This window comes from Coturnix japonica, chromosome 10, assembly GCF_001577835.2.
Source record: "Coturnix japonica isolate 7356 chromosome 10, Coturnix japonica 2.1, whole genome shotgun sequence".
Classification (NCBI taxonomy): domain Eukaryota; kingdom Metazoa; phylum Chordata; class Aves; order Galliformes; family Phasianidae; genus Coturnix; species Coturnix japonica.
Window position 1 is genome coordinate 2,783,740 of NC_029525.1, and position 26,248 is coordinate 2,809,987.

At 41.7% G+C, this 26,248-nt stretch overlaps 1 long non-coding RNA gene across 1 annotated transcript in view; it reads right to left on the reverse strand.

Moving 5' to 3' along the window:
- The window catches only part of LOC107318535, a 39,906-nt gene extending 15,673 nt beyond the window's left edge, over positions 1-24,233 (reverse strand). Inside the window, exons 1-2 of the long non-coding RNA XR_001557402.1 lie at positions 24,200-24,233; positions 23,914-24,109 (exon numbers count right to left, since the gene is read on the reverse strand). This is a non-coding gene — a long non-coding RNA (uncharacterized LOC107318535). The remainder of the gene's footprint in view (positions 1-23,913; positions 24,110-24,199) is intronic.
- Between the last annotated feature and the right edge of the window lie 2,015 nt (positions 24,234-26,248).

The following is a 26,248-nucleotide window of genomic DNA, read 5'->3' on the forward strand; positions in this document are numbered from 1 at the left end:
GATGAAGTAAGATTCCTTGAGCAGTCATAGTGCATATGCAAAGCTGTGGGTTTGGTTTTCTGTTGTTGCTGGCTTTTGTTTTCCTTCTCCAGTAAAGTCCAGGGAAGCTGAGTATTATCACCATGGGTGGTTTGACACGAACATCAGACAAGTGAACAGTGACTCATTTATCACATCCTCAGCAAAACTAGATGTCATGACTTCTGCCAGGGTCCCTAATTCAGGTAAGAAACATCTGCATATATCTGCACGAGTGATGCTCACACTGCAGCTCGACTAACTTCTGTCGCCTTGGAGAACTGCACGTCTGTGCACTGATTAAATCTGTCTGCACAAAAGCCGTGGTGAAATTCAAGCATTTTAATTTAAACCATTATAAGCCTTGGAATAACTAATTAAACTTTCCAATCCTGTAATATTTCCATAGCCCTCCATTAAAATATTGAGTTAGCAGCAGAAAACATTTTAATGCAGTTATAGCAGCTATATTTCCATCAGCATTGTTTCTATCTGGACCGTGATGTTTCAGCAGACTGAGTTAACAAAGGAGCTTAATGACAATTTAGTCTGGTGACGCATCTGGTCTGCTTAAAATTCACTTAAAAAAATGTTGACATAACACAAGATGGGCCCACTGAAATGAACCTTTGAAATAAACCTTTGACTAATCTTTGAACAAAGACACTCTTCAGCGTTAGTAAACTCTGGAGTAATCCTAAGAGAAACCTCATGCTGTGTCTATTGTATATATGTACTGAATTTCACCTTCTTAAAAACAAAGCCCACAGTACTGGATACTGCCATTGCTGAGGACAGGGTTGGACACACACAGTTTAAAACAAGCCTTATTGTTATCTCTCTATTTGATCTTATTCATATTCCAGTTATTGCAATAGGACCTTCCACTGGCCTTAAATATACAATTTTGAGCTGCCCAGCAAATCCCAAGCCACGTGCATGACCGTACAGTTCACAAGGACTGCTAAATAGGGCATTTCCTGGATGCCAAGGTTACTCAAATGTAGTTTTTACCTTGAATCCCATGAGTCACCATATTCAGTGCTATCTTCTAGACTTCCCAGATAGCTTTGGACACAAGTCCTGAGCAGCCCAAACATTTGCCATTTCATCTCAACAAGCAAGAAATATTCCAATGAAGATGGAAACGTTATAACGGCAAATAATATCACAGCTGACTATTTCACTGAGAGGATCAGCTGGAATGATCAAACCCAGTCCCAATTCACAGACATCTCCCAAGTGCCAAAAATCACAATACGTGTCCCATCCAGCTGCCAACACTTTCAGCTGGCACTACACATCTTGATCAGAAGGCATACAAAAATGTGTGGCATGGTAAATGCTGACGGTGCAGTATTGCCAAATATAATGTCTATCAGCATCATAGGCCTAGCAAGCTACAAAGGGAGGAGTATTTCTTTGCCAATCCTCATCCTCAATATCAGATACTAATGAGTAGTATCCAGATCAGAAAGAGGCTAGGAAAAACCTTTCAATACAGAAGTGCCTTACTGATAGCACAGAGGAACAAGGAGCATCACAGATGCTTCACACTTTTCTATAAAACACCCTGCAGGCTGTGTTACAGTTGCTTTAGCCTTATTCTCTGCTCAGGTTTATGGTTCCAATTCTGTATGATTTACTTCCCAGCTCACTCTTCTCTCTATAAACAGACCGGGTAAGTTCAGAAGACCTGTTTGCATCTGAACCTCAGCATGTGCATCAATCTGCAGGACAAAGACTTGAAATATATAGTGCTACTGGTAACCCATTTTACTAAAACTGATCCTACAGAAAACCAGAACACATTTAAATAATGCTTGCAGGGTCTAGCATCTGTCACAGTGCATAACAAAAAGTCACGCTGGGAATCCGTGGAGATTTAGAGACATATGGCTTGGCAGCCCCAATGCAAATTCCTGTTACCACATTAAACTAATTGGCTCTAAAGAAGGAAAAATAATTAGGGAAAAGAATTCACATGGTAGAAAAACATAGCATTAATGAGCAGAGCTATTTATTGCTAATACTCCTGACCGTCTATTTTTGATACACAAAGTGCTCTACTGCAAAGTGTTTGGAACTGCTCAATAAAAAAACATAAGAAAGAAGTTCAAGAATAGTGTTTTTCAATCAGACTGTTTGGAAGAGAAGTTGGGAAGATGTCAGCAATAGAAATCAGGAAAGAACACGTGGCAGCAGGAGATGGAGAAGAGCAAAATGGGGACAAGATCATTTCTCCAGGCAGTCAAGGACACTCAGGCTACAGCTACTTCTGACAAAAAAGGCTATTTCAGAGAAGCAAACCTTACTCAGAAATGAGTCTGAATTCTAGAAAGGTGAGCAATGACTGCCTGCCAATACTGCGGTTATAGAAAGCAGCAGATTAAGAGTCATTACACGATGGAAGAGTTCTGGTCATGTTGTTCTGTCCTCAATCTCAGAAAGAAGTCCATTGACATGACTGAAGTATTTCTGGCCCCACTGAGCTCAGTCCTCTCAAGTGACAAGGGCCAAGAACAATTTTAGTGAAGTCAATAGAAACAGAGAGGAATAAGTTCTGAGAGACTGAGCTTATGTTGAAGAAAGGAAACTTGGGAGGGAAGTATTACAGAAACACGGCACGACAAAACAAACCAATGAAAAAGCAACATATTCACCACCATGGTCTAGTCTCCGTGCTGTACTAGTGATAAAAGGAATGCAAGTACCAAGACTACAGGTATATATTCCTTTACTTCATGCTTTTCACTGAACATTTCTCCGACACTTCTCACACAGGAGTCCTACAGTACTCACCAGCAAAAGAACAATAACCTACCATTTAATTTGATAGCAGAGTCCTAGTAGTATTGAGGTCTGCATATAAAACACTGCAGCTAATAGCATTCCCTTCCCTCAGCACAGTACAGGCTGATGGCACTAAGATCTCTGCTGATTTAATGCACTGAAGGTCTCACAGAAAACTCTCATCTCCCACACTGGGCTTGTTGCTCTTGGACTAATGGGCCTTAAATACACCTGACCCATTTCTTAATACACAGGAGGAACTCTGTAAGTGCTTTGAAGCTTCTTGTTTGGCTGTGAGAAAGGGAGGGATGAGAGTAAAAGAGTTGAGGAGTCACTGGAGCCACGGAGATGCATATCAGGACACAATCACCCGACACAGCTGCAGACCACCCATAGGGAAATGCTGTTAGTGCTACTTGGCTGTAACAATCAGGCAAAAAAGAGACTGATTCAATGAAACACGAGTCTAAAAATTTTGTGAAAGGTGACAAGCTATTGCTACCTTGTGCTCCCAAGCAAGACCAACAGTTGTATTTTTATTGCCTTTTACTATAAGTCAAATCATCAGTACTGATGCAGTTCACACAAAAAAAGAGTGAAAGGGTCAGGTGGGAGAACATGCATGCACTAAAAACTTCTGTTCATGCACAAGAGTCAGCCAAGAGTCTCCTGCCCCCTATTTGACCCACTATAGAGATTATCAAGTAAGATAGAAAAGAATACATTAGATGCAACTGAAACGCTATAATGCAATATGTAGGGAAATAGCATTGTCCATTTCAGTAATTACTAACACAGTGAGCAAAGACTGAATTTAGCATTTTCTTTAAGTAAACAAATAAGATTTCTAAAGTAAACTACAGAAAGAAAACATCATCTTTCACCTGTGTGATGTCCACAGTGAAAACAGCAAATCAAAATTGTTTCTGCAATAAAAAGCCCCCTGAAGGAAGTTAGTGCCAAACTGAGCTGCTGCTGGGAAGAGAAGCAAATATGTTGCTTTCTCACTTAAAAGTGCTGGACATGAAAACAATGGCAATTAAAGGAACAAAAAAAAAATGAAGTGACATTCTTTCCCATCTTCCCCAAATGAGGCCAGGAGCAGACATGGCATCTCCCAAGAGATACAGCTGGCTAGTTTCTACTTTAAAGTGGCTTAAAAACACTTTTTCCTTTGACAATTTTATTCTGAGCATCTACATTTGCTTTGCTTCTCTTGTCCCTCTTCCATTAGCAACTGGCTGCTAATTATCTGCTGGTAGATTCTGCCTGAGGCTTGCTCAACTTCAAGAAAACACAGGCACTGTCCCATTCTCACAGACATGCAGCACAGTTCCTGTGTATTTACAGCCAGGACTTGAACAGTGTGAACCAGAATAAGAAACATGACCCAGGAAAGCATTGCTGAGGCAAAAGTTACAACACTTAGAACATCAATAATGGGAGCAAGAGCTGCCACTGCAAACAAACCAGCTGTTGGGAAGTTCCTAGGCAGGACTGTGGTCTGAAGGCAGTTACTATACCTTAGGTTTTAATGTTGCAAGAAAAGAAAGAGTTGTCCATCAGTGATGCTGATTGAAGCCTCATCTTCTCTCCTCCCATCTGTGTCAAACTTTTCTAGATTTAAAATAGTGTGGAGAGCATAATTGGCCTGAAGGTTACTATTTCTATTAGAAGAGCCGGCAGGAACAGTCTCAATAACTCCCAGCCCAGTCAGGGCACTCGGTGTTATTTGGTCTCAGCTCGTTTCTTTTCCAGATGGGCTACAGAAGCTTTTTAAGACCCATCATCTACCAAGTAAAGCTCTTCCAGCACTCCCTCAGGCTGGACACTTAATTCAGACGGTTCATTGAAGCCACACACCTGACTACCATTCTTCTCAATGGATGTTTTCACAAACCTGACTCAAAACCTCATGAGAAACGACTCAAAAAATAAAACACAAACATGACTATTAGGATATATCACAATTGCAAACTGCCCCTTATTGTGCTGTTCTCTTACTTTGAGTAGCTGCACAGGAGCTCTGATTTCCAGAGAGAGGAGAGTTCGGATGACACTGGAAAATTCCAAGATCTGACAGAGAAAGCAGTAATTCAGGACATTTTCCTCAAAAAAAAAACCCAAAAAAACAGTTAAGAAACCAAACATTAAAAGACACAAATTCAGTTCTCAGTATAACACTCCTTCAATTTCAGAAAAGCTTCAAGAGAGATATGCAAATAGAATTAGAAAAACAAAACACGCATACAGCCACAGAGCAAAGTTCAATTCACCTTCAGAATTCGGGCACTAAGACATTATACTGGCAGCTCTAGGAGCCATTAAACCTTAACCTGGTAGACTACCTCCATTTGCAAGGCAAACGGTTTTCTTATAGCCCTCAGAGATGTTTTATAAGCAGTATGTAAAGACGTTTTTAAAATCTCCTTGAACTGTCAGTGTATGTTGTAAAAGACCATCAAGACAAACAGCAAACCACAAAAATGCCATTAGACTGGGATATTATGAGAAGCTCAGCAGATACCAAATTCACAAGCCTTGTCTATCCAGACATAATTCAACTGGCTTTCCAACACGCAGTCAAAAGTATTATACTGGGATCTCCAGCTGCTCTGCCCTCCATACAGAAACAGAAGGTAAACCCTGAGCTGCTATTTCCTTTGTTCTGTTTATTGGGTGGGGGGAGGTGTAAAAATTACTGATCGTTTCAGGACCGTAAGGGCATGAGCAAGCAAAAATTCATAACAAAGCCCAGCCATCTTCTGGATGCAAATGGTTCAGAAATCAAGATGTGAACCCTTTCAGACCGGGCACAGAGGTCAGGCACATTGGCCAAGTACATGCCTTTCTATTAACGTTTTTCTCTAAATGCCTTTGATCCTGGCCATTGTAAAAAGGTTCCCCAGTCAATCTCTTCTGGCAGTGAAATTAGGTTTTACAAGACAACATAAGTGTAGTACTGAATACATAATAGTGGAAAGCAATGATAGTCAATCATTGGTATAGTGGTAGCTCTTTACTGCCTGACTGGTATCTTTTTAACACCTGTTCAGCTTAATGCATGTATGTGCCCACAGACAGCAAATGCCACCTGCCTGCCTCTGTAAAGATTTGGCTTCTCCTCTCACTTCAGTTGTTCTCTTAGTAAGACTAGAGGCTTTCTTTCCCTCCTCCCTCCTTCTTCTGTAGAAAACCATTTAAGTCTTGTTTTACACTGAAACTATGTGAACTTTCACATGCAATCTCCTTCTCCTAATAAAATATTAATGGCATCTCAGCATTTTAACTCTCCCTTAGTCTTTGAGATTATTTTTCTCAATCCTGCATTCTCTAATCATTCAACAGTAAGGATCCTGTTAGAGCTGCACAATGTAAAAATGTGACTGTTTGCTGACTGCTACTCCATCACATCTCTGGGACTTTAGCTTATAAACCTGAGAGGCAAAAGATGCAGCAGGGATCCAAGCAAGAAGTTCCTGATTAGCAACAGTGCTACTACAGAGAGGAGTGGAAAGCATTAAAAATGGAGACTGGCCTCCCACAAGCATAGGATTTTGTTATCCTGGCAACGTTAGGATAGAAAGCTGTCCCCAGGTCTCAGGGTATACGTGCATTAACTCAGATTTACTGCTGCACATAAAAGGCAACTGATCCTATTTCAATGATGACTTACGAATTGGATGGCAATATAACACTGAAACATATTTGTATAAATACCAACTTTTTTTCCACTGATACACTGATTTTGTACTACTGTACTGTTGTACTCCCAGCGATACACCAACACCTGCTACACTGCACTACAAACATGGAAATACTCTGTTGCCAGGAGTGTGAAAATAATTGTAAGTTTTATTCTAATTCAAGCAATCAGATTTCTGTGAAACAGTTCTATCGTTTTCCTGCGTGTTTTTTCAGTCTCTAGCCATATCCAAATTTACTAACAGAACCCTTTCCTTCTTTATTCGGGCTAATTTTGGTTGTGCTCTCTCACTAGCACTAGGGGCACCAGGCACGACACATCTGCCCTGTTCAACACCACAGGCAGGCTGGCATTTTAGTGCACAGTGCCTCCCAGCAAGGCCCCGAGTCCATCTCAGATAGATGTGTGCAGGGAGCGTGCAGTCGCTGGTGGGGCTGGACTGGAGCACAGCCTTTGGCTCACACTTGCTGTGCAGTCCAGATGTACCCTGATGGCAGCCCTGAGCCAGCCTGCCTTGTCACTGCACCTACATAAAATTTACAGCAGCTCCGCTATACTCTGCTGTAGGGCTGTCAATCAAAATGACTATTGGTCTGTTAAGGGGCGACCAGCCAAATATGAAGTTAGGTAACTCAGAGGAGGTGAACTCACTGTGCAAATCCTTGCAAAGTCAGCATGCAAGCAGTTCCTCGCATTTCTGATAATCCCATTAAGTGACGCAGCACAGGAGCCCAGTCAATCAACCAGTCAGTAAGAATTAATGGCCAGTGGAATGACTGCTTGTGATAAATGGAGCCTTCATGCTAAGGAAATTGGAAATGCAACTGAGAGTCAATGGAGTGAGCCATGGCAGCCTGCGGCTCTGCTAACAGTCAACTGAAAAATATCTGCAGAACAAACTGTAAAGCTCACTGCAATCAGCCTAACCCCCAGACCACAGGCAGGACAGAGAGCTCAGCATGAAAAGTAAAAGGTTTTAACACTTCTTTCTGCATCCTTCAACCTCTGATGGAACTGGGAACTCAGTGGGATGGAGTAGGGGGGGAAAAAGATTCAAAGCCCCAACCCTTTATTTAAGGGTGTGTGAGCTTTGTAGAAGGCCACATAAAAGGGCCCTTCAGCATAACTCTCTGCTCACCTCATATGTCAGCTAATGTGAGTTGATAACAGCTTCCCTTGCAGAACACACCAGAGATAAATGCATATTGTTTCCTTTCTTGTAGTAGTAGGTGACTGTTCAATCATCTAAGACTTGAGATGTGGCTTCAATCCAACCTAAGTACTCAAGACAGTTTGATCACAACTCTTAGCTCCTCTGCAGCACATATTTTAAGTGCAGGGGAAAAAGTCTAATGCTACCTGTGTGCTGTGGTTACGTTTTATAAGAGGTTTCCCCACAAAAAAGTAAAAGACTCCAAGTTGCTCAGGTGGTTGAGGAAGATACTTCAGCTTCCAGCAGGAGTAAGGGAGCAACCATAAGCAGACACACAAACCCATAAAGGAGTACTTGAGAGCCCACACTACAAGAGTTATGGTCTTTTGATTTCCTAGGGTGATAAGAAGGAAGACCACCATTACCTGAAAGCTTTTACTGGTACAGAAAAGCAGGCAGGAATTCAATGCTTAGCTTAGAATCCTCAAAACTTACTTCCTCTCTCACAGTTCAGTGTATATTAAAACAACTCATGTGGCACCAAGAGCAAGGGATACATTCATTTTCTCACAGATTTTTTTGGTCCTGCAACTAAGAAAAGCAGACAAAGATGGCTTTTGAAGCTCTGAAGTTTGATTATACATTACATAATCTGCACCATTGCCACCTCTGGCCCCTTGCTGAAGTTGATAACATTTGATTCATGTCAAGCAGCTGCTCTGATAAATACTTTTCCTACTTCTTCATTTCTCTCAATATGTCTTAAACAAGATTTACTGGAAGAAAAAAATAAGTGTACATGATGAAACAGTAATTGCTTCTGGTTTTGGAAGGACAAAAACCAGGCTCACCTCATATCATCCTATAATTCTGTTTATCAGGATACTTACAGGCCTGCTCTCAGGGAAGCAATCCAGTAAGGGCTGGAGCTTTTTAGGCAAGTCCATCCAGCATTCTGATCTGTCAGTGGATTGTACACCATCCAGAGTACTCACCGTGTCACACACCACAGATATTTAACCTGCAAATTGAGATCTCATCTTTAATTGATGAATAAACGTCTCACAGGGACGTTGATTTCCTTTTTGCCCCTGTATTAACAGCATATCAATTTTTCTTTTGAATCATTAAAAGAGGAACACAAAACCTCTGCACTGGAAATCACGTCATGAAAGACAGAATTCAGTAAGTAGGAGAAGTTTAATGTACAATAATTCACAGCTAAAGTTCTGGAGGAGCTATGCCTGTATCGAGCTCTACATTTCACATACCAAAGTTTGCCACTGAGAAGTCTCCCCTATCAAGTTTTAAATCATAAATGAATAATCCACACTTTTGTATTGGTTTTGTTGTTGTTAAAAACACTGATGTCAGTAGAGCATGTAAGAGATCTCATGATTCAAATTCAGTAACAAAATGGGGACAGGTTGTTACAAGTTTTATTTTATTTGAACCCCCCTTGGGTCTTCCTAGAGCAGTTACATAGATTGATTTTGACATGTGGGTTGCAACTGCAGAAGCCTGTCACGGAGCAGCAAATAAGCTAAAAGCAGCTGTTATCATCCCTCTAGCTGTAGAGGTCACTGCACAGCAAGGATTCTACTCAGCATTCAATTAAGAGCTGCCGTCTCAGTCACGGCTGAATGGACCCTCCGCTATTGTAGTATGGGTCCTCCACCCTTAAGTTTTTCAAGTTCTCCCCATATGTATAATTAATGTCATCTGCTGCAACCATCTTGGTTTATACTATTCATCAAATAAACCATATTGAAATAACTGAAATGAAGGATTTTTTAAAGCACACACAGAGTGATGTCCCTGGAATAACCAGGAGTCTCCACGTATTGAAGCTGCACCCTTGGATCTGGCTTCTATGTACAGGAATCATAAAGGAGCTGAATTATTTGCTAACATAATTTCTATAGTTTGGCTGAACTTCACTGTAGAAAACCTCTCACCAAGCTCTTAAGAGTCCATGAAAGATTCTTACAGTCTGAGGAATTTAGTCCATCCTTCCCTTATTCTGCTTCCACCTTACAGAACTACAAAGAAATCAACACTTCTCAGTCACAGGTGAAACCAGATTAGACCTTTCCTAAGAAGGTTGAAACACAAGCAACTTCATTCCTCAAAAATACTGAGAAATGGGATATTCTGCTTTAGTGATCAGGTATGCATAGAGAAACAAATATCCATATGGGTCTCTGAAGGACTTGAGAGGATACAGAGAGAGAAATAAAAGCTTAGAGCTTCCTCCAATAACTTTCTGTTTTATCTTCTCTGATTAAGACAGACAGTCCTGATGCATTATTTACAGTGTTGCTGGGAATGCCCCAGAGCCAAGAGGAAGAAAGCTGCACGCAGATTAATGCACGAGAGCTGCCACTGCAGAGACAGTCTTTGGGAGACACTGAAGCAGCAGGGTTAATAGCAGCTTCCATGATGCCATAGTAAATGCAGACTGAGGCCAAAATGAGGCTTTAAAGCCTGAACAGAATTGTTCTTCCTGAAAGGAACTTGATACTTGTGAGGGAAGCTGTATGTTTCAAAGGCACCAAGAAGCAATCACCCAGCTCCCTCCATTAATGAATAACTATCCCTATTTTGCCTTATGTGGTGATCTTGCCTATGGGTCATTGTTAATTATTCCCTTTCTTCTGCAGAGGAATCTCTCTTAGCACCTACTACAACCAGCCCTCATTCCCCAGCTTTCTTCCAAAGTTGTCATCTTATAGTTCACTTCATTCCTCTCTCCATGCACCAGATCTCCTCCATCTCTTCACTCAAATACAGCTTTACTCTCTTCCCTCTAATCTATTACAAGAAAATGCTTTTGGATCAGCCCCAAAATAAAAAGTGAGTATGTAACATGCTCATAATTTTACTTACTTCTTCAGCAGCTTCTATCAATTGCCCATGTGCTTTCCTTCTTATAGAAATATAAGAATGATAAAAGAAGTAAGTAATTGTTTTCATGTGGCTGCTTTAAGACGCGCATTTGTAAACACAGGAGTACAAAACACTTCATTAAGACACTGCAACAAGAGAATGATGGAGCAGTAACTCATGGTTAATGCTTTTAGGAAAGCTACCATGAATAAAGGTAATATAATTCACACCCTGTCAAGCTGTTCCTGCATGACTACGCATTGAAAGTCACAGTTAACTATGGACAGATAGCATTGTTAATATCCATCCTGGATGCATTTATTACTCAATTACTTGCCATCTTTTCTGTGCAGGTCCGTGAGAAGCTGATAGGCAGCTACATTCTATTTTCAAATCAGAAATGTTATGAAGCCTATATATTTGGTTTCTGAGAGTTATGTTCAAAACCAGAGGCTTTTTCTATTGGTATTATGACATCAACAAAATATCTGAGGCCAAATTTTTTAATGTTTTTTTTTTTTTTTTTAAAAAGAAGAAACAATACATTCTCTTTTTAGAGACTGAAGAAATATCGTCAAAAGAGCCGGAAGATGAGATGCAGAGTTCTGGACCCTCATTTTCATCATCAGTTTAAGAAAGGGATAATTATAGCAAACTCTCTCATGATTCTGAAACTCTAGGAGGAAAGAGATTGAAAATGCTGTTTTACCTGTGTATTACTGTGTTTGCGTATGTCCTGGAGACGAAGACGACTTCTCCCTGAGATCTTTCTGAACTACATTTACCTTCCATGAGTAACAGAGCTCCATGACAGTCAGCTGGGGTGCAGGCTCAGGGGCTGTGACTTCTGAGGAGACATCCTACCTGCTCCACAACTCCTGCTGTAGACACCGTGGTGTTGCTCACCTCCGTACTTGGGCTGGATCACTGCTTGGGATCTTAGGTGACTAGTAGGAACCAGGGACAGGGAAGCTTAATTGAGTTGAACACACAAAGTGAGCCATGCACACTAATCATCATCGGGCTAATGAAATTCATTTACACAATACCAGTTCAAATCAGGAGAATCAAACTCAAGGTGAGGTGTTATGAACAAACAAAGGAAAAGGAAAAATGGATCATTAGTCAGATGCAAAACTATTTCTATACTTGTCACAAAAAACGTACAAGAAAACCTGCCACAGGGTTGTGAGTTACACAACACAGAACAAAGACAGTAAACCAACTTCCAGGGCATCAATCTGCTTGGGGAACAGAATGATTTTGAATAACCATTCTGCACAACTAAGAGAGGGAGGTGCCCACCAAAGCAGCCCTCTGTCCTTGACAACTCAAAGGCAGAAATCACATGTCCAGCATCCTCCTTCATAAGCCACACTTTAGCCATTGCTAAACTCCCTGAAGTTTCATGAAGTGTATTAACAAAGCTAATCCATGCAGTAAATGAGATCTGAGAATTAAATGTCTTCACAGACACACACTCACTTCATAAACAGAAAAGTAACTAGGAAACTTAAGTGAGCGACCAACAAGTTTCTGCATACACTTAATTCTGCTATGAGGCAAAACCGCCCCAGTATTCGACTTAAAACATAAACTTAATTCTTTGTTTTCAAAGCTCTTTTTCTAATGGAAAAGTATCATAGAAACACCAGGACCTGAAAGCACTTGCATATTATACAACCATCTCATATTTGGTAAACCCAGAGATGCTACCACCATGGTTCCCCTTTTCACAGTAAAGCACAAACTGGGATTTGTGCAACAGCAGCAGGACTTGCTATTATAAGTTTATTTAAAATACATATATTTAAAGAAGCCAACGAAAATAGACATGAACAGAAACATTAGATGCTAGCTGTACTGCTATTTCTGTGCACTGATTAGCAGCCAAGAGCTATAAGTACGGAAATGCTCTCTGAAACATGCACAGCATGATTTACACATACTTATTGCAAAAACTAATCGAGACTGCAGTGCTTGAGACTAAATTGAAGGCAAGTCACAAGCTTGTCCAAAGACAGAATATTCAACATTCTGCACAGGAGCCGAACAAGCATTAGCACAAAGCAAAGCATACGGCGCTGCATGCGTACTCACATCCATAGAACTAACAAAAGTCTATTGACATTCAGAAAATTATTGTGCTCTGGAATTTATCTGCTCCTGGGCACAAAGGGGTTATTTGATACCAATGTTATGATGACACGGCCAAGAGAAGTTCTCAGTGCTCTTGGATGGGAAACCTGAAGATAAGTTACACCAGCAATACTGACGTACCATGAGGATGAGGCAACACTGCAAAGCAAATTAAAATTCCTGATTGCATTGAAAATTCAGCTCCAATTAAAAATCACTGGCACCAGTGGGAAGGACCCACTTATCTTAAATGGCTCCTAAATTACAAGGAGTTTCAGTAAGGCCCCTCATCCCAGCAGATTTAATGAAAGTAAAGATCATGATTGCATTGCACAAACACTTCAAAGAGAATCTGACTTCCACTGCACCAGCATCCTCACCTGATGTGATTTCCTCATGGTCTGAAGGGAAATTAAAGCTGATGGGCTGAGGTGCTGTGCATCCCCCCACCAAAAAAGAAAAATAATCAAACACATTGCAGACCAGAACAAGGTCTACAGTGTCCTGACATCCAGCCTGAGACTTGGCTCGAGCAGACCTGAAAGGATATTACTCACTGCATAATCCTCCTTCTGCTGATCATACGTGTGTGGATTAAACTGAAGACCTTATAAGCCATTTCTGAATTGAAAGCAGTCTCTCATCATAAAACTAACTTCTTCCAAATATACCTGAAAGTTTTGTACTATAAATTCAATGAGTAAGACCAGCTTGTTCATATCTATTGGCAATATTATGAACAGTTCAACACTTGTTTTACCTCCTACTACAGAGCAACTGCTCTATAGAATAGAGCCCTAGATGCCAGGGTGAGCGCTCATGCAACAACTTTTGCAATAAATTAATTAGATTAATTGAGCATTCTTGCATTGCAGTCAGCTGAAAACCCTTAACACTTTTCCATAGGCAGGTAGAAATGCTTCTTTATCCTCAGATACAGAAAATCCAAGTCTGTATGTAAGAAATCTTTTCTTAGTGTAGCTCCATGGCCTGCAGTATGAAATGACAGCAACCAGCAGTGGATTAAGCTGTCACTCCATATATCTTCCCTCTCAGCTGCCTGCTCAGCCCAAGGGGACTGCTGCTCCCCACAGGGACCAGCACATGAGCCCGCCCCCAAACCACTGCCTTCTTCAGCCTGATAAACAGCATTTAGCCTTGGCTCACTCTCACACTGCAGACATTACAGCCCCTCAGGTGCTGATTTATGGCCCATTCAGCAATCTGGCACAGGGAAGAACAGGGCAGAGGGTCACAACGGCTTCATCCCTTGCAACTTAACGCAATGTCAAATGCAAGCCAGTCCTGTGAGCTTGTTGACATGAAGCAGACTGCAACTCAGCCATCAAAATAAACTGTGGCAAGTGACATGTCACAGCAATAATTTAATTCTGTCCTTATTTATACTGGCTACTAAACTAAGCCTAGCTGCCTGCAGCACTGCACACACCAGAACAGAGCATAGGCCTGGTGAGGTGCCTGGGCATAAATACTACAGCGGTCTGCCCACCTCACTGTTACTATCTGCCTTCACTGCCAAAGGCACCAGCTACAAGGCAATTGAGAAACACAGATTTGTTCAGTATGGGGCTCAAAAGGCCCCGAGTAAGGCAGCGACTTTGGTCTGCTTCCGTGCTAGGAAAGAAAAACAAATTCCTGCTTCATAAAGTAAACCATTCAAAGGGTAAAGCAATTGAAATGAACCAGTATTTTCCTCTCTTCTTTCAAGTGCTTTTATGTGGACTGACCAGAAAGCAGAGCAGGTCGTGAGCACAGAATTAAGTCACTCCACATTATTTATGAGTATGATATTAATACCCATAAATGTAATTGTTAGCTAATGGTGAATTAGTGCTGCCAAGAATCCTTCCCTCAAATTATTTTCCCCAGAGATGCACTGCAAAAAGATACTGAAAACTCCTATTTTGTAGCCATTGACTTTCAAATTAAGTAATTGAAAAGGATAAAGCAGAGACAGTTAATGAACTAGCATTATACCCCAGGAAATTATTTGATCTCACAGCAAGCAAGCACTTGGTGGTCTCATGCAATCCTTCCCAGTTCTGCTCAGATCATAATCTCACACTTTCTGCCATTGAGCTGCTCAGCACTGATGCACAGTAATTCTGTATTGAGGGAACTTCCAGTACATCACACACCCCCGTCAGTATTAGCCACAAACTTTCCTGCATCCTTAGATGGAGGTAGAAAAGAACCACAGTTATAGACAACTTCAATAAAAATAGCTAGCTCCATATTTGAAAAGTTTATAAATATCATGGAATGATTTAGAAGTGTCCTTAGCAAAGCTGTACTTATAATAAATATGTGTGCAAAAGAGTTAAACCCCTGCTTAAAACATGCACAGTTGCAGTTCATTACAAGCAGCCATGAGCAAACTCATGATAGGCTTATGCCCCTCAAACACAGCCTTCTCTGGGTCAGAATAAAGCAACAAAGGAGGGTTTAGGCTGTGGGACTGAGCATACTCTCACTTTGCCAGTGACACCAAGCTGAGCTGTATAGTTTATAGAACAGAAGGAAAAAGCACCAACCAGAGGAATCTGGACATGCTCAAAAAGTGGACACAACAACTTAACGAGGTTTAACACGGCCAGGTGCAAGGTATTGCATTTGGGTCAAGGCATTCACAGATTTGAAAAGAGCTGGAGAAGAACTCATTGAGAGCAACACTGAGAAGAAGGACTTGGGTCTTCTGGAAGATGAAAGAATCACAGAATCACAGAATGACCCGGGTTGGAAGGGACCTCAAGGATCATGTAGTTCCAACCCCCTGCCTGGCAGGGCCACCAAACATACACCTTTACTAGGTCAGGTTGCCCATGGCCCCGTCCAACCTGGCCTTGAACACCTCCAAGGACGGGGCATCCACAACCTCCCTGAGCAGCCTGTTCCAGAGCCTAACCGCTCTCCTAGTAAAGAACTTCCCCCTAACATCCAACCTAAAGAATGAGCCAGCAGCGTGCTCCTGCAGCCCAGAAGGCCAGTGGTATAGAGTGATGTGGACAGCAGGCTGAGGGAGGGGGATCGTTCTCTATTCTGCCCTTGTGAGGCTCCATCTGCAGTACTGTGCGCAGGCCTGGGGCCACCAGTACAGGAGGGATGCAGAGCTGTTGGAATGGAGCCAGAGGAGGCTCACAAAGATGATAACAGATCTGGAACACCCCTCCTATGAAGAAAGGCTGAAGGAGTTGAGCTTGTTTAGCTTGGAGAAAAGGCTCCAGGGAGACCTCATTGTGGCCTTCCAGTACTTGAAAAGAGCTTATGAGCAGGAGAGGGACTGACTTTTTATATGGTCTGATAAGAATAGGACAAAGGGGAATGTCTTTAAACTAAGTGAAGGGAGATTTCGGTTAGATGTTAGGAATAAATTATTTACTCAGAGGATGGTGAGGCACTGGATCAGGTTGTCCAGAGAGCTTGTGGATACCTTATCTCTTGAGGCATTTAAGGCCAGGCTGGGTGGGATCCTGGGCAGCCTGACTTGGTGACTGGCAACACTGCCCACGGCAGGAGGGTTGGAATGAGATGATCTTTAAGGTCCCCTACAACCTCAGCCACTCTATGACTTTATAATTTATCAACATGACTTATGAATCATTAAATAGATTTCATTCATGGCCAAGCGTTAAGCACTATGTATCAAATAAATGTGGGAGTGTTTGGGTTAAGATGTATGATATCTTCGGGGACGTCTAACATGAAAAGCCAGGCTTGATGCATAGTTGCTGCCACGATAAATTGCATCTGATGTTGGCTAGGGGCCACAGAAGGCACCTTTTCTTCCAAATAACTTTCTTTTAAATCTGTTTTCTGCTGTAAAAACATCAAGTTCCCCTTAAAGAAATTCATTCCCTAAAGAATCTGTCTTTTCCACCCAACTCTTGTACTTAATGACATCATTTCTACCACCTCCATAAGCAGACTGGTAACACAAGTGTTTTGCTCTTATTTTACTGCATCTTCACAAAGATAAGCATGCTTGCTTTTGAAATCATTGAGCCTTCTTTGTTCTTTGAAATTCGTGCAGGATTGAGAACTCCTTACAGATATCAAGCTTGCCCCTAGGAAGTTTTTGGTTGCTCTCTCAGTAATTTTGGATTTTAGCAGTATAAACAATTACAGAGCAGCTGTATTATCCACTATCATCCCCTACCACAGTCCAGCGTAATATTTTGATTACACTTCATTCTGAACTGCATCCATCTGAATGTAAAAAGCAAGGTTATGCTTTCTCACCATAATAAAAAAGCTGTCAGTATTTCTTTCAAGCTTCCACAACAAAACATGCAGTCTTTTGTAACTGCACAGAAAAGCATTAACTAACAAGAATAGAAATAGGGAGTTTGAGTAGATTGCACTGTCCCTGTGCACATTCATGAAATCTGCTAGTAAGCACAGGAGGTTCTCATCTGCTATTCACAGGTGCAATCAAGTTAGACTCTTAAAATACTGGACCTTTGCCTCAATCATTTTATTTAGGCACTGAAGCCCAGAGAAAATTCAACAAAGCTGTACCATCTTTAGCAGGATGGTATCAGCACAAGTATCTGTGACTATATGCAAAGTATATATGCAATCAGGTTGTCTCAAAGCTGGATAGCCTTGCAGTCACAGAGTGACTTAAACAAGACACTTGCTCAATCGCTTTGGTAAAGGTAATTTGTAATAATTAACCCTCAATTTAACTGTAAGGCTTTTCAGAAGGATGTTAAATGACAGGGCATTCAATTTGAATATTCTTAAAACACAGTACTGCACTCAAAGCTAAAACAATGCTAACTATGTGCATATGTGCTTAGCAGTAGGCTGAACTACTTACCTTGGGAGTTGTTACTAATGAACCTATGTAAACTTTAGTTTGATACCTGGAGCCCATAAAAAAGGCAGATATGCTTGGAATTTTTGACAATAAAATTAAATAAAACAGAAGACAGGAGTTCTTCCCTTTCAAAGATATAAAAGTGTAGGGGAGCCTGCTTTGGCAGGGGGTTGGACTCGATGATCTCTAGAGGTCCCTTCCAACCCCTACAATTCTGTGATTCTGTGAGATATCTGATATCCGTGTATTTTGGGTACAACTCCGTTTCTTATATTCTTCCCTAACAATCTTGTGTATCACTAAGCACCACTAGAGTTAGGTATCTGAGTAAAGACCTTTGGTTGCTCAAGCACAATTCTTCCTACCCTGCATTAACTACCAACATGCTTTTCCTGCCCATATTTTTGGGGGGTTATGGTTAATGAAGATAAAACAATGTGCGAATATCTTTAAATACAGTTGATACGTCACAGCAGAAACTTCTGAGCAGTCATTACTATTTCTCACAATGCCCATTGGGCTCAAACAGTCATGAGGAACCAGCTCTGCACAAACGCCTTGCGGCGCCACTGACCGCTTGCACCCTGCCACCTGCTCCTCAGCCGCTGCACTCAGACTGCCCTGCTTGCAGTTCCTCTGGAGGATGAAGCAGCATTGAAGTGAGACTAATGCTAGTTCAGAGAGAACACCTTCAAGACTGTGAGAACAGAAAGAGCTGTCAGATCAATTAATAGCTAAGGAAATGCAAACTTTTTGCTTTCTGTCTGGAGCTCCAGCATTTTTGCTTAAATTTTTGGATTAAGGATTTTATTTTATTATTATTTTTTTTGCAAGACTTGCTGATTCAGGAAGAACAATCAATTACTGTCTAGAGAAAGATGCATTTGATTCAGAATGAGCCAAACTGCCTTGCCTGAGTACAGCAGCAAAGCAGGTGACATTTGTTAAGCATTCCCTCCCACTGCTGAACCCTCAAGGTACAGCAACTGGGTTGACTGCATGGACGTAGCAGGACTGAGCTGGCATGAAGGAGCAGCAGTCACAGCATTCCCAACAGAGCACATATTTGGGTAAGGAGAGCCCCAGTCAGCGCGCTTGCTCCTGGCTTCCTACTGCCAACAGAAAACAGACCACAAAAGGGATTTCAGAAACAGAATGCAGCACTAAGGTCCTACTGGTGTACTAAGAAACCCCTATCCACACATGGCAGGAAATACCTGAAGACAAACAAAGCCTTTAGAAAGCCTTGTATCTGGACAAGGGTAAAGCTTATGCCCTTCAGTCACTGCCCTCAGAAGTGCTGTACCCATCCCCAGCTTTCATAGGCAAAATGACTCATCTGCTTCCGCTGCACTGTCTCTACTCTGCCAGGAGATATGACAAATCCTTCCAGTTCCTTGACCACTCCTGTGCACTTTCATCTCATGCCATACAGAACTACAGTTCTTGCTCCTAAAGGCCATTTACTGGCCCTTCATCTGTAACCTACTGGAATTTGCATGTTACAGAAAGGTTAGGGCAAATCACTGCCATTTCTTCATTGATTCTGAATTTAAGAACTGAGCATAGTAAGATTCACACTGCCTGGAGCATCCTCTCCATTTTAGGAAAGCATCTGCTGCATATCACGACAAGCAAAAAGTAATTTTTATCCACAAGTAGACTTGAACCGTTTAATGCTGATTGTTTTAATTGGGCTGCAGTGATTTACCTACAGCCTGGACCACGTACCTAAGCATATTAGTCAAGTGAGCAAATTTCACTATTTCCATTACTCACTGGCTTGCCATCCAATAGTCCTGAAAGCTGATATGACTGCTCAAATAATTCCATTATCAGAACAAGTAAGGAGCACAAAAGCCACAAGGATATACTTTCAAAACCCCTTTGCTTTGATTCCGCAATTGCTACACAGAAATAAACTTCCCAACGCAGATGGCAGGGAACTTTGGTTCCCTCCTTGACTGAGCATCTAGAGATGGCATTAACCAATATTCACTATCTATGTCCATGTCAGTTCTTTCACATCACAGCTCTGTACAAGGACAATCTGGCAGTTCTACTAGCAACGCTGAGTCTGGATGGAGTAAAAGACAATTTGTTATTATTATTTTTTAAAGAATGAGGTCAGCAAAACACTCAGTGCATGCCCATTTTCTTAAAGGCTTCTGGGATAGCAGCAGATATAATTGCGTGCCTTTCAGGAAAGTGGAACAGAAAAGGCATATATATTTTAAATATTAATCCTTTTTCACTACAAAGCATCAGAAATATCTCACTGCACAGCAGAGAGCTGACTGTAGCACCAAATGTATAACCCACCATTATTCCTCCAGTGTCAGCAACATATTGATTTTTGTTCCTTTTATTTGTGCACCAAGGCTCCCACAACCCGTGCGTGTGCAGAGCTATAAATAGGACCCAGTGTGCTGGCAAGCAGAGCTGTGACAAAGTGCTGTGCTGACTGCTGAGTGGCAGCCTGAAAGGATCAGCGCTTTTCTGGGGATGCTACTTCAAATCTTTGTAATTGGAATAGACTGAAGAGACCAAATGTGCCAAATGCTCCGATTCCGATTGAGATGGAGCAAAAAAAAGTACGCAAAAACGGAGGCAATGGAAAGAAAATACCATCTAGAAATAGTCTATCTTCCTCTCACTTCTCTGACCTATGAGGGTTTAGCCTCATACTTAACATACACATTGTTGAGGAAAAAAGCAATCCAGCACCATGCATTGTCCATAGCACTTGTTGCACAAACCTGGGGTCCTAGAACACTCCTAACTTAACCACAGCGTTCTTGAGTGAGGTCATGGACAATGGCAAGGGAAAGAAATTAATACAGGCGAGATGAACAGAAAATACATTTCCAGACATCCAGGCTCATCTTTTCACTGACCTCAGTGATACTTCAGGGATAATTTTACCCAAAGCAAAGCTCGGTGATGACTTGAAGTCTGTGCCTATCTGATGTAGGGCTGGAAGCACAAACCAGCCCAGAAAGGCTCCCAGGCTTTGTCCTGCTAAAGCATGGGAAGCCCAGAAACAAAATTCTAGGGGAGGGATATCTTGGTTTTGTTTTCAGCTACAATTCATGTTTAAGCAACAAGAAAGTTGTGCACAAACAAATAGGACTTGCCCAGTCACATCACCTTACTATGTATACAACACTATTACATGCTTTTCTATGCTCCCCAAGAATTACCTTACTGGCTGTTAAACATGCCAAAATATTCATCTTAATGTACATGTCTGCCAGCTTCCCCAAGCAAACTCAGTATGAGATGACAAATTCAGCAAGACAGGCTTCAAAACTTCATGTGTAGTCATCTAGATCAACTAAATGACAAACTTCTTAGACAGGTTTGCAGCCTGAGATTTAAAGCACTAAATGCTGCTGCTGCTGCTGCTGACTTTGAAATAGATCAGAGCAGGACCACAGTGCCTACAGGCAGCTCTGCAAGCCTTGAAAGCGCAGCTCAAAGGAGCAGAGTCTGCAGCTTCCTAAACCTGAAACCAATCAGCATCTAGGTATTATTCAGAGATCATGATATTGAGTGTGTGCTCTACTGCTGCCTCAGAATCCCAAGATGAGAAGTAATCATCCTCTCCTGAAACATTATAAGCAGTACTGACAAAAAGCATTTTCCACTCAATTTGGTTGTGTTTTTTTTCCCTGCAGAGCAGCAGGAGGCTTTAAGGGAATACCAACAGTGCAGTATTTTCTCCTTCCTGGTCACAGGAGGATAGACAAACTGTACACAAAACAGAGAACTTGCTTTTATGCTCCCTCTGTGAGGAGACAAAGAGTAGAATGACACGACTTTAACTGCAGCCAGGGGCAGAGCACTCCTGGCTCAGTCAGTCACCAACTTGCTGGGTGATCAGGCAAGTCACTTTGTATCTGTGTCTCCAGGAAAACAGTGAGGATTACAATGATCCCAAATCCTTTGTCAGGTTATGCTGGTAATAAACTGAGAGAGGTCAGAAAAAGAAACAAAACATATCTAACATCTCCTGACCCTTTAATTTTAGATCTGGATCTGCAATCAGGTTAAAAGCTTTGACTTTTTACCAAGAAATGGACAAGGCAAACGTCATCTCCACAACTCACTCCCAAACAGATAAAAATCAGTTCAGCTACCTTGTCCTGCCTTTTTGTTTGAGACAGGAAGGCTACCCATGGGCTACAGCATTAGTTGCCACTGCAACATAGCAGGCTTCCTCCCCTGCCTGACTGTGGGACTGTGACAGCTAGAGGCTTCTATTGATGTGTGCTTACTGAAGTACATCTACCTGGTCCCTGTAAACAAAGAGCAGAACCCATCCTGGCTGCCTATCTTCCTGTGATTCGTTTCAAGGAGTCAGTTGCAACGCAAGCACCACAAAGCAATTCCATGCTGTGTCCCATTTAAGTTATAAAGGGCAGCAATCTTTTAGCAGAACACATGGCTGGTTTTGAAGCCACACCATAGGAGCCAGGCTATTTGTGTTTTGCCTTAGAAGACATAATCAGCTTTTCCCAAGGAAACAGGTCTTCTACACAACACATTTGTGTGTACTGGAACCCCCAGTAACTTTTCAAACTCAGCACCTGTTGAAGCCATGCTCGCTGTCAAGGCTAGGCTTCCAAACACATCAATACATCTGCAGACAGGCAACCAGGAGGGCAGAAAAATCCCATCTAGTAACCTATACTAGAAGCAGTTTTGTTAACCAGATCCCCTTTCTGTCCAGCACTGAAGCAGTTATCCTTGAACAACCCAGGCCACTATAAAGGATGCAACCATGGAAGTTTTTTGGAGCATTTTTTTTGGAGTTTGCCAGAATTTTCTTGGTAGTAGCAGCTCCCCAGAGCACAGCACTGCTTAAAATCAGATGTAGCTGGGCATTAATCCCAAATACAATAGCCTGGCTTCCATTATATAAAGAAAGCACATAGTGTGATGATTGAGCACCTGGCCTTGGACACAGTGACAGGTCATCCTGGTTCATTATATGACCTCAAGCAAATCTTTAGAGTGGTTTTTATTTTAAGTAAAAGTATCCTGGCAGTTTTCAGGCCCTTTGAAGCACTGCTGGGCAATCTGTGCAAAAATGATTATTTCATTCTTCCCATACAAATACAGACATACCCAAATCGTTCTGGTATTTAGCTTTTGACTAACAGCTCTTACCTATAGAAGTGTCTCTTAAGTCTTAACAAGCTGGTTACCTCCATTTTGTGAAATACACCTTCTTAGACAGCTGCCTGACCCATGGGCATCACAGTGCCATACAGAACGTCCTCCAAAACCACTGTGCATCTCATTTAGATCCCCATATAGCAAACCAGGAGTAGTGGTTGAGTAGCTACAAGCAGGTTGCTGGAGCAACTCCTAGTGCAGAGCAGGCTGTCAGGGCCCCTTTGCACCTTAACTTCCATATGCAGTTTTAGGTTACTCAAAATGATGAGATATTTATTTTATAAATTAGCATCCTGGGGAAACAGTATTTCAGAAACACCAGCTGCATGCAGGGACAGCCCTTCAAATGTACTTGAAAGCACTGCATTGCCTCCAGCAGTTACCAAACATGAATTTAAATCAGCAGCATGTCAGAATATTTCTACTATTTATATGGCACTCACTAGGTAGTTTGTAGCTATCTTTTGTGATAAATGAAACAGAGAAGTTCCAGGCATGACCTTTCCAAGCAGAAGTCTTTCTCCTCGGTACCACCTGCTTGGAGATTCTCTTATTGCAGTTGCTTGAAAACAGCCCACAGCTGAATCATCAGTGAAACACTGACCTGCCTTAATTGAGAACTTAATTGAAATATTTTGCAAGTGCAGTTAATGCAATAAAGAGTTTTGTAAAGATAATTTGAAAGAGCAACAAAACCCACAAGAACTTACACATGAAGAACACAACTGCCTACCAAAGATCAAGGCAGGTGGAATGGGTTAGAAGGAAGACTTGGTGGGATCAGCAGCTCCCTGCTGGCTCACAGCCTTGCTGCTCCATGCTCAGACATTAAACGAGGGCCAGGACAAACAGGATGGACTGACATCTTCAAATGTGCTTCAGAGACTATAACTTCAAAATAATCAGCACTGCTCTCACTTTAACTGGAAACAGCTTTTCATACTAACTGGGGCACATGCTCATGTCAGTTCTACTTCTGCAGCATTGGAGGCATCCCCAGAAAAGCAGTTCATACAGTAGGAGAGCAGAGCCCTTTCAGTACAAGAGCTGAGCACAAAACTTGGGAAAGCAATGAATGTGATATTTCTCTCCACCCACAACAAAGCAACTGACCTCAGAAATACATACGGAAGGGGATGGAAAAGTCAAAATAAGCTGCTACGTAAGGCCTTGATATCTTGGGCTCACCTGTTACCACTTTCCTCCAAACTTGTCTGTTTCACCAAGAAAACCACTTCATCTCAGGAAGGATGGAGTAACCCCTCTGTAAGCAGGGACCAGTTCCACAGAATACAAGCTTTCTGGAAGCCCCTCTTCAGAGCCACCACACACTAAGAAACAGCAGCTCCCTTGGTCTTCCATAGCTCCAGCAGACAAAGGCCTACTGAGGAAAAAAAAACCCTATCCTTAAGCTGTCACAAGTGTCAAAACTCTGTTTTAATGGAGGAATAAAAAGAATGTTTTTCTAACCTACCATCACACTCTTCAGACTGTCTCACACCCCTCCCTTACTGACCAGGCAGAGCCTCCCAACACAGTCTCTGGGAGATCTATTTCTCCATTACCCTGGGCCACCTGATGTGATCATGCAATGCAGCTGTGCACAGCAGAACAGCTTCTCTCCATTCCCTTCATGTAAATGGAAGCTGCAAAAGCTGCTGCCTGCTCATTACATCCATCAGGAAATGTGCTGATACTCACTGCAACTGATCACTAATTAAGGAAGATTAGTTTTCTCCCATCTCCAAAACTGTAAAAAAGAGAAGAAAATAGCTAGTATTTAATCACCAATTCAATACTGTTGTTTTCTGTGGTGAGTATGTCTTTGCTGGCTTAAGAGTATTCTTTAGGGGATGCTTAAAAATCCTGTATATGAAATCGTTGAGAACATCCAAATTAAACTGTCTTTTGCTCCATTTTCCTTCTAAAACATTTATGTTGAAGCCATTTTCTGTTTTTCATCCTGACACATCTAGGCTTTATAAAGAAATCACACATTGTAAGTTCACTGGGAAGTTTCCCCTCCTTCCTCTGCCAATGTTACTGATCCTTGGAGAAACTGGTTCTAGATACCTTGACTTCCAAACCCTTCTATCTCCCATTCTAAGCTATGTATTTCAATGACAGCTGCCCAAGCACGTAATTTGCTAGAAATGCAAGGGCTAAAGGAACTCAGGTCACCAGAGATCTGACTATTTTTGTGCCAATGCCTCTAACCCAACTACTCCTATTGTCTCAAATTAGGCTGCACCAAGGAAGTCAGATGCAGTTCTAGCCTAGTGAAAATGGGACTTATTTTGTTCTTTTTCATGCTGGCATGCTTCTTACTACAACAAATAAGTAGCAGATGGAAGTGCAGACTACACTGAAAACAGATTTGTAGCAATCCAAGACATAGCAGTCTCCGGAGACTCTCAATTACATGTAAGAAATGGTAATGTTCCTGTTGAGTTCTGTAAATACACTATCTTTACTGAAAAGCAAATACATCACATGCTTATATTTAACTCATGTTCACATTCTGAAGGATTGCTGCTGTACTGTATGTGACAATATACAGTAGGGTTTGACTGTGCACTGGAATAGACATATTACAAAAGCAATTTGACAGAGATTATAAGGACAGCTACAGATAAATCTCACACACGCAAGGCAATTAATTACTCAGGAGAATCACATCATGTTCTAATCATGCTATTAACCAACTAAGATAGCTTGCTAATACCTTATATGCACGACTTGCCAGCTCAGTAAGTCTGTTCTTCTGCAGTCTACTGCATGCAGAATCAGATCAATCGTATCCACAAAGAAAGCTATTTCCTAAACCAGAGGCAATATATTGCCTTAAGTGCCACACAGCATCACAATCTATACTTGACCTACATTGCCTGAGGACTTCAGGACACAAAGGCTGGGTGTGGGAATACTAGAAAAGCTGTTCAGAGCAGCAGCTGTGGAGCAAGATAAACAGCATGAGAACCAAGGACACCTCTGGAAGGAGAAGAAGGGTCTCACAGCTCTGATTGGATATGTGCCTGCATGGACAGTTGAAAAGTGTTTTGTAGAATGCTTTGTTGACATGTAAAGTGTTTGGGAAAGTTGTAAGGGTGGATGGGAAAGTTAGAAAATAACAACTTGTGAAGGTATATAAGGGATGTGAGAACTTGTAATAAACGATTTGGATCGTTCACATCTGAGTCCATGCCTGAGACGCTGCAGCTGGGAGCCAATAACTACAAGGACGAGAACAAAGGTGACCATTTATAAACAAGGAAAGATCTAAAGAAATTTGGAAGCAATCTGTTGAATGTTTAGTGAGGTCATCACCTGACACTAAAGACACAATAACTACGAGCACTTTGATGAACTGCAAAAAGACCTTCAAGAATGAAAGAACTCTGCTCTATTAAAAAGACACCAAAAGGGGACTTAGAGTCTAAAACATACCGAACAGGAGAGATTTCAGAGCATATACAGATCTTTGACAAGGACACAATCATACGCTATAGCTGAAACCTGGAAA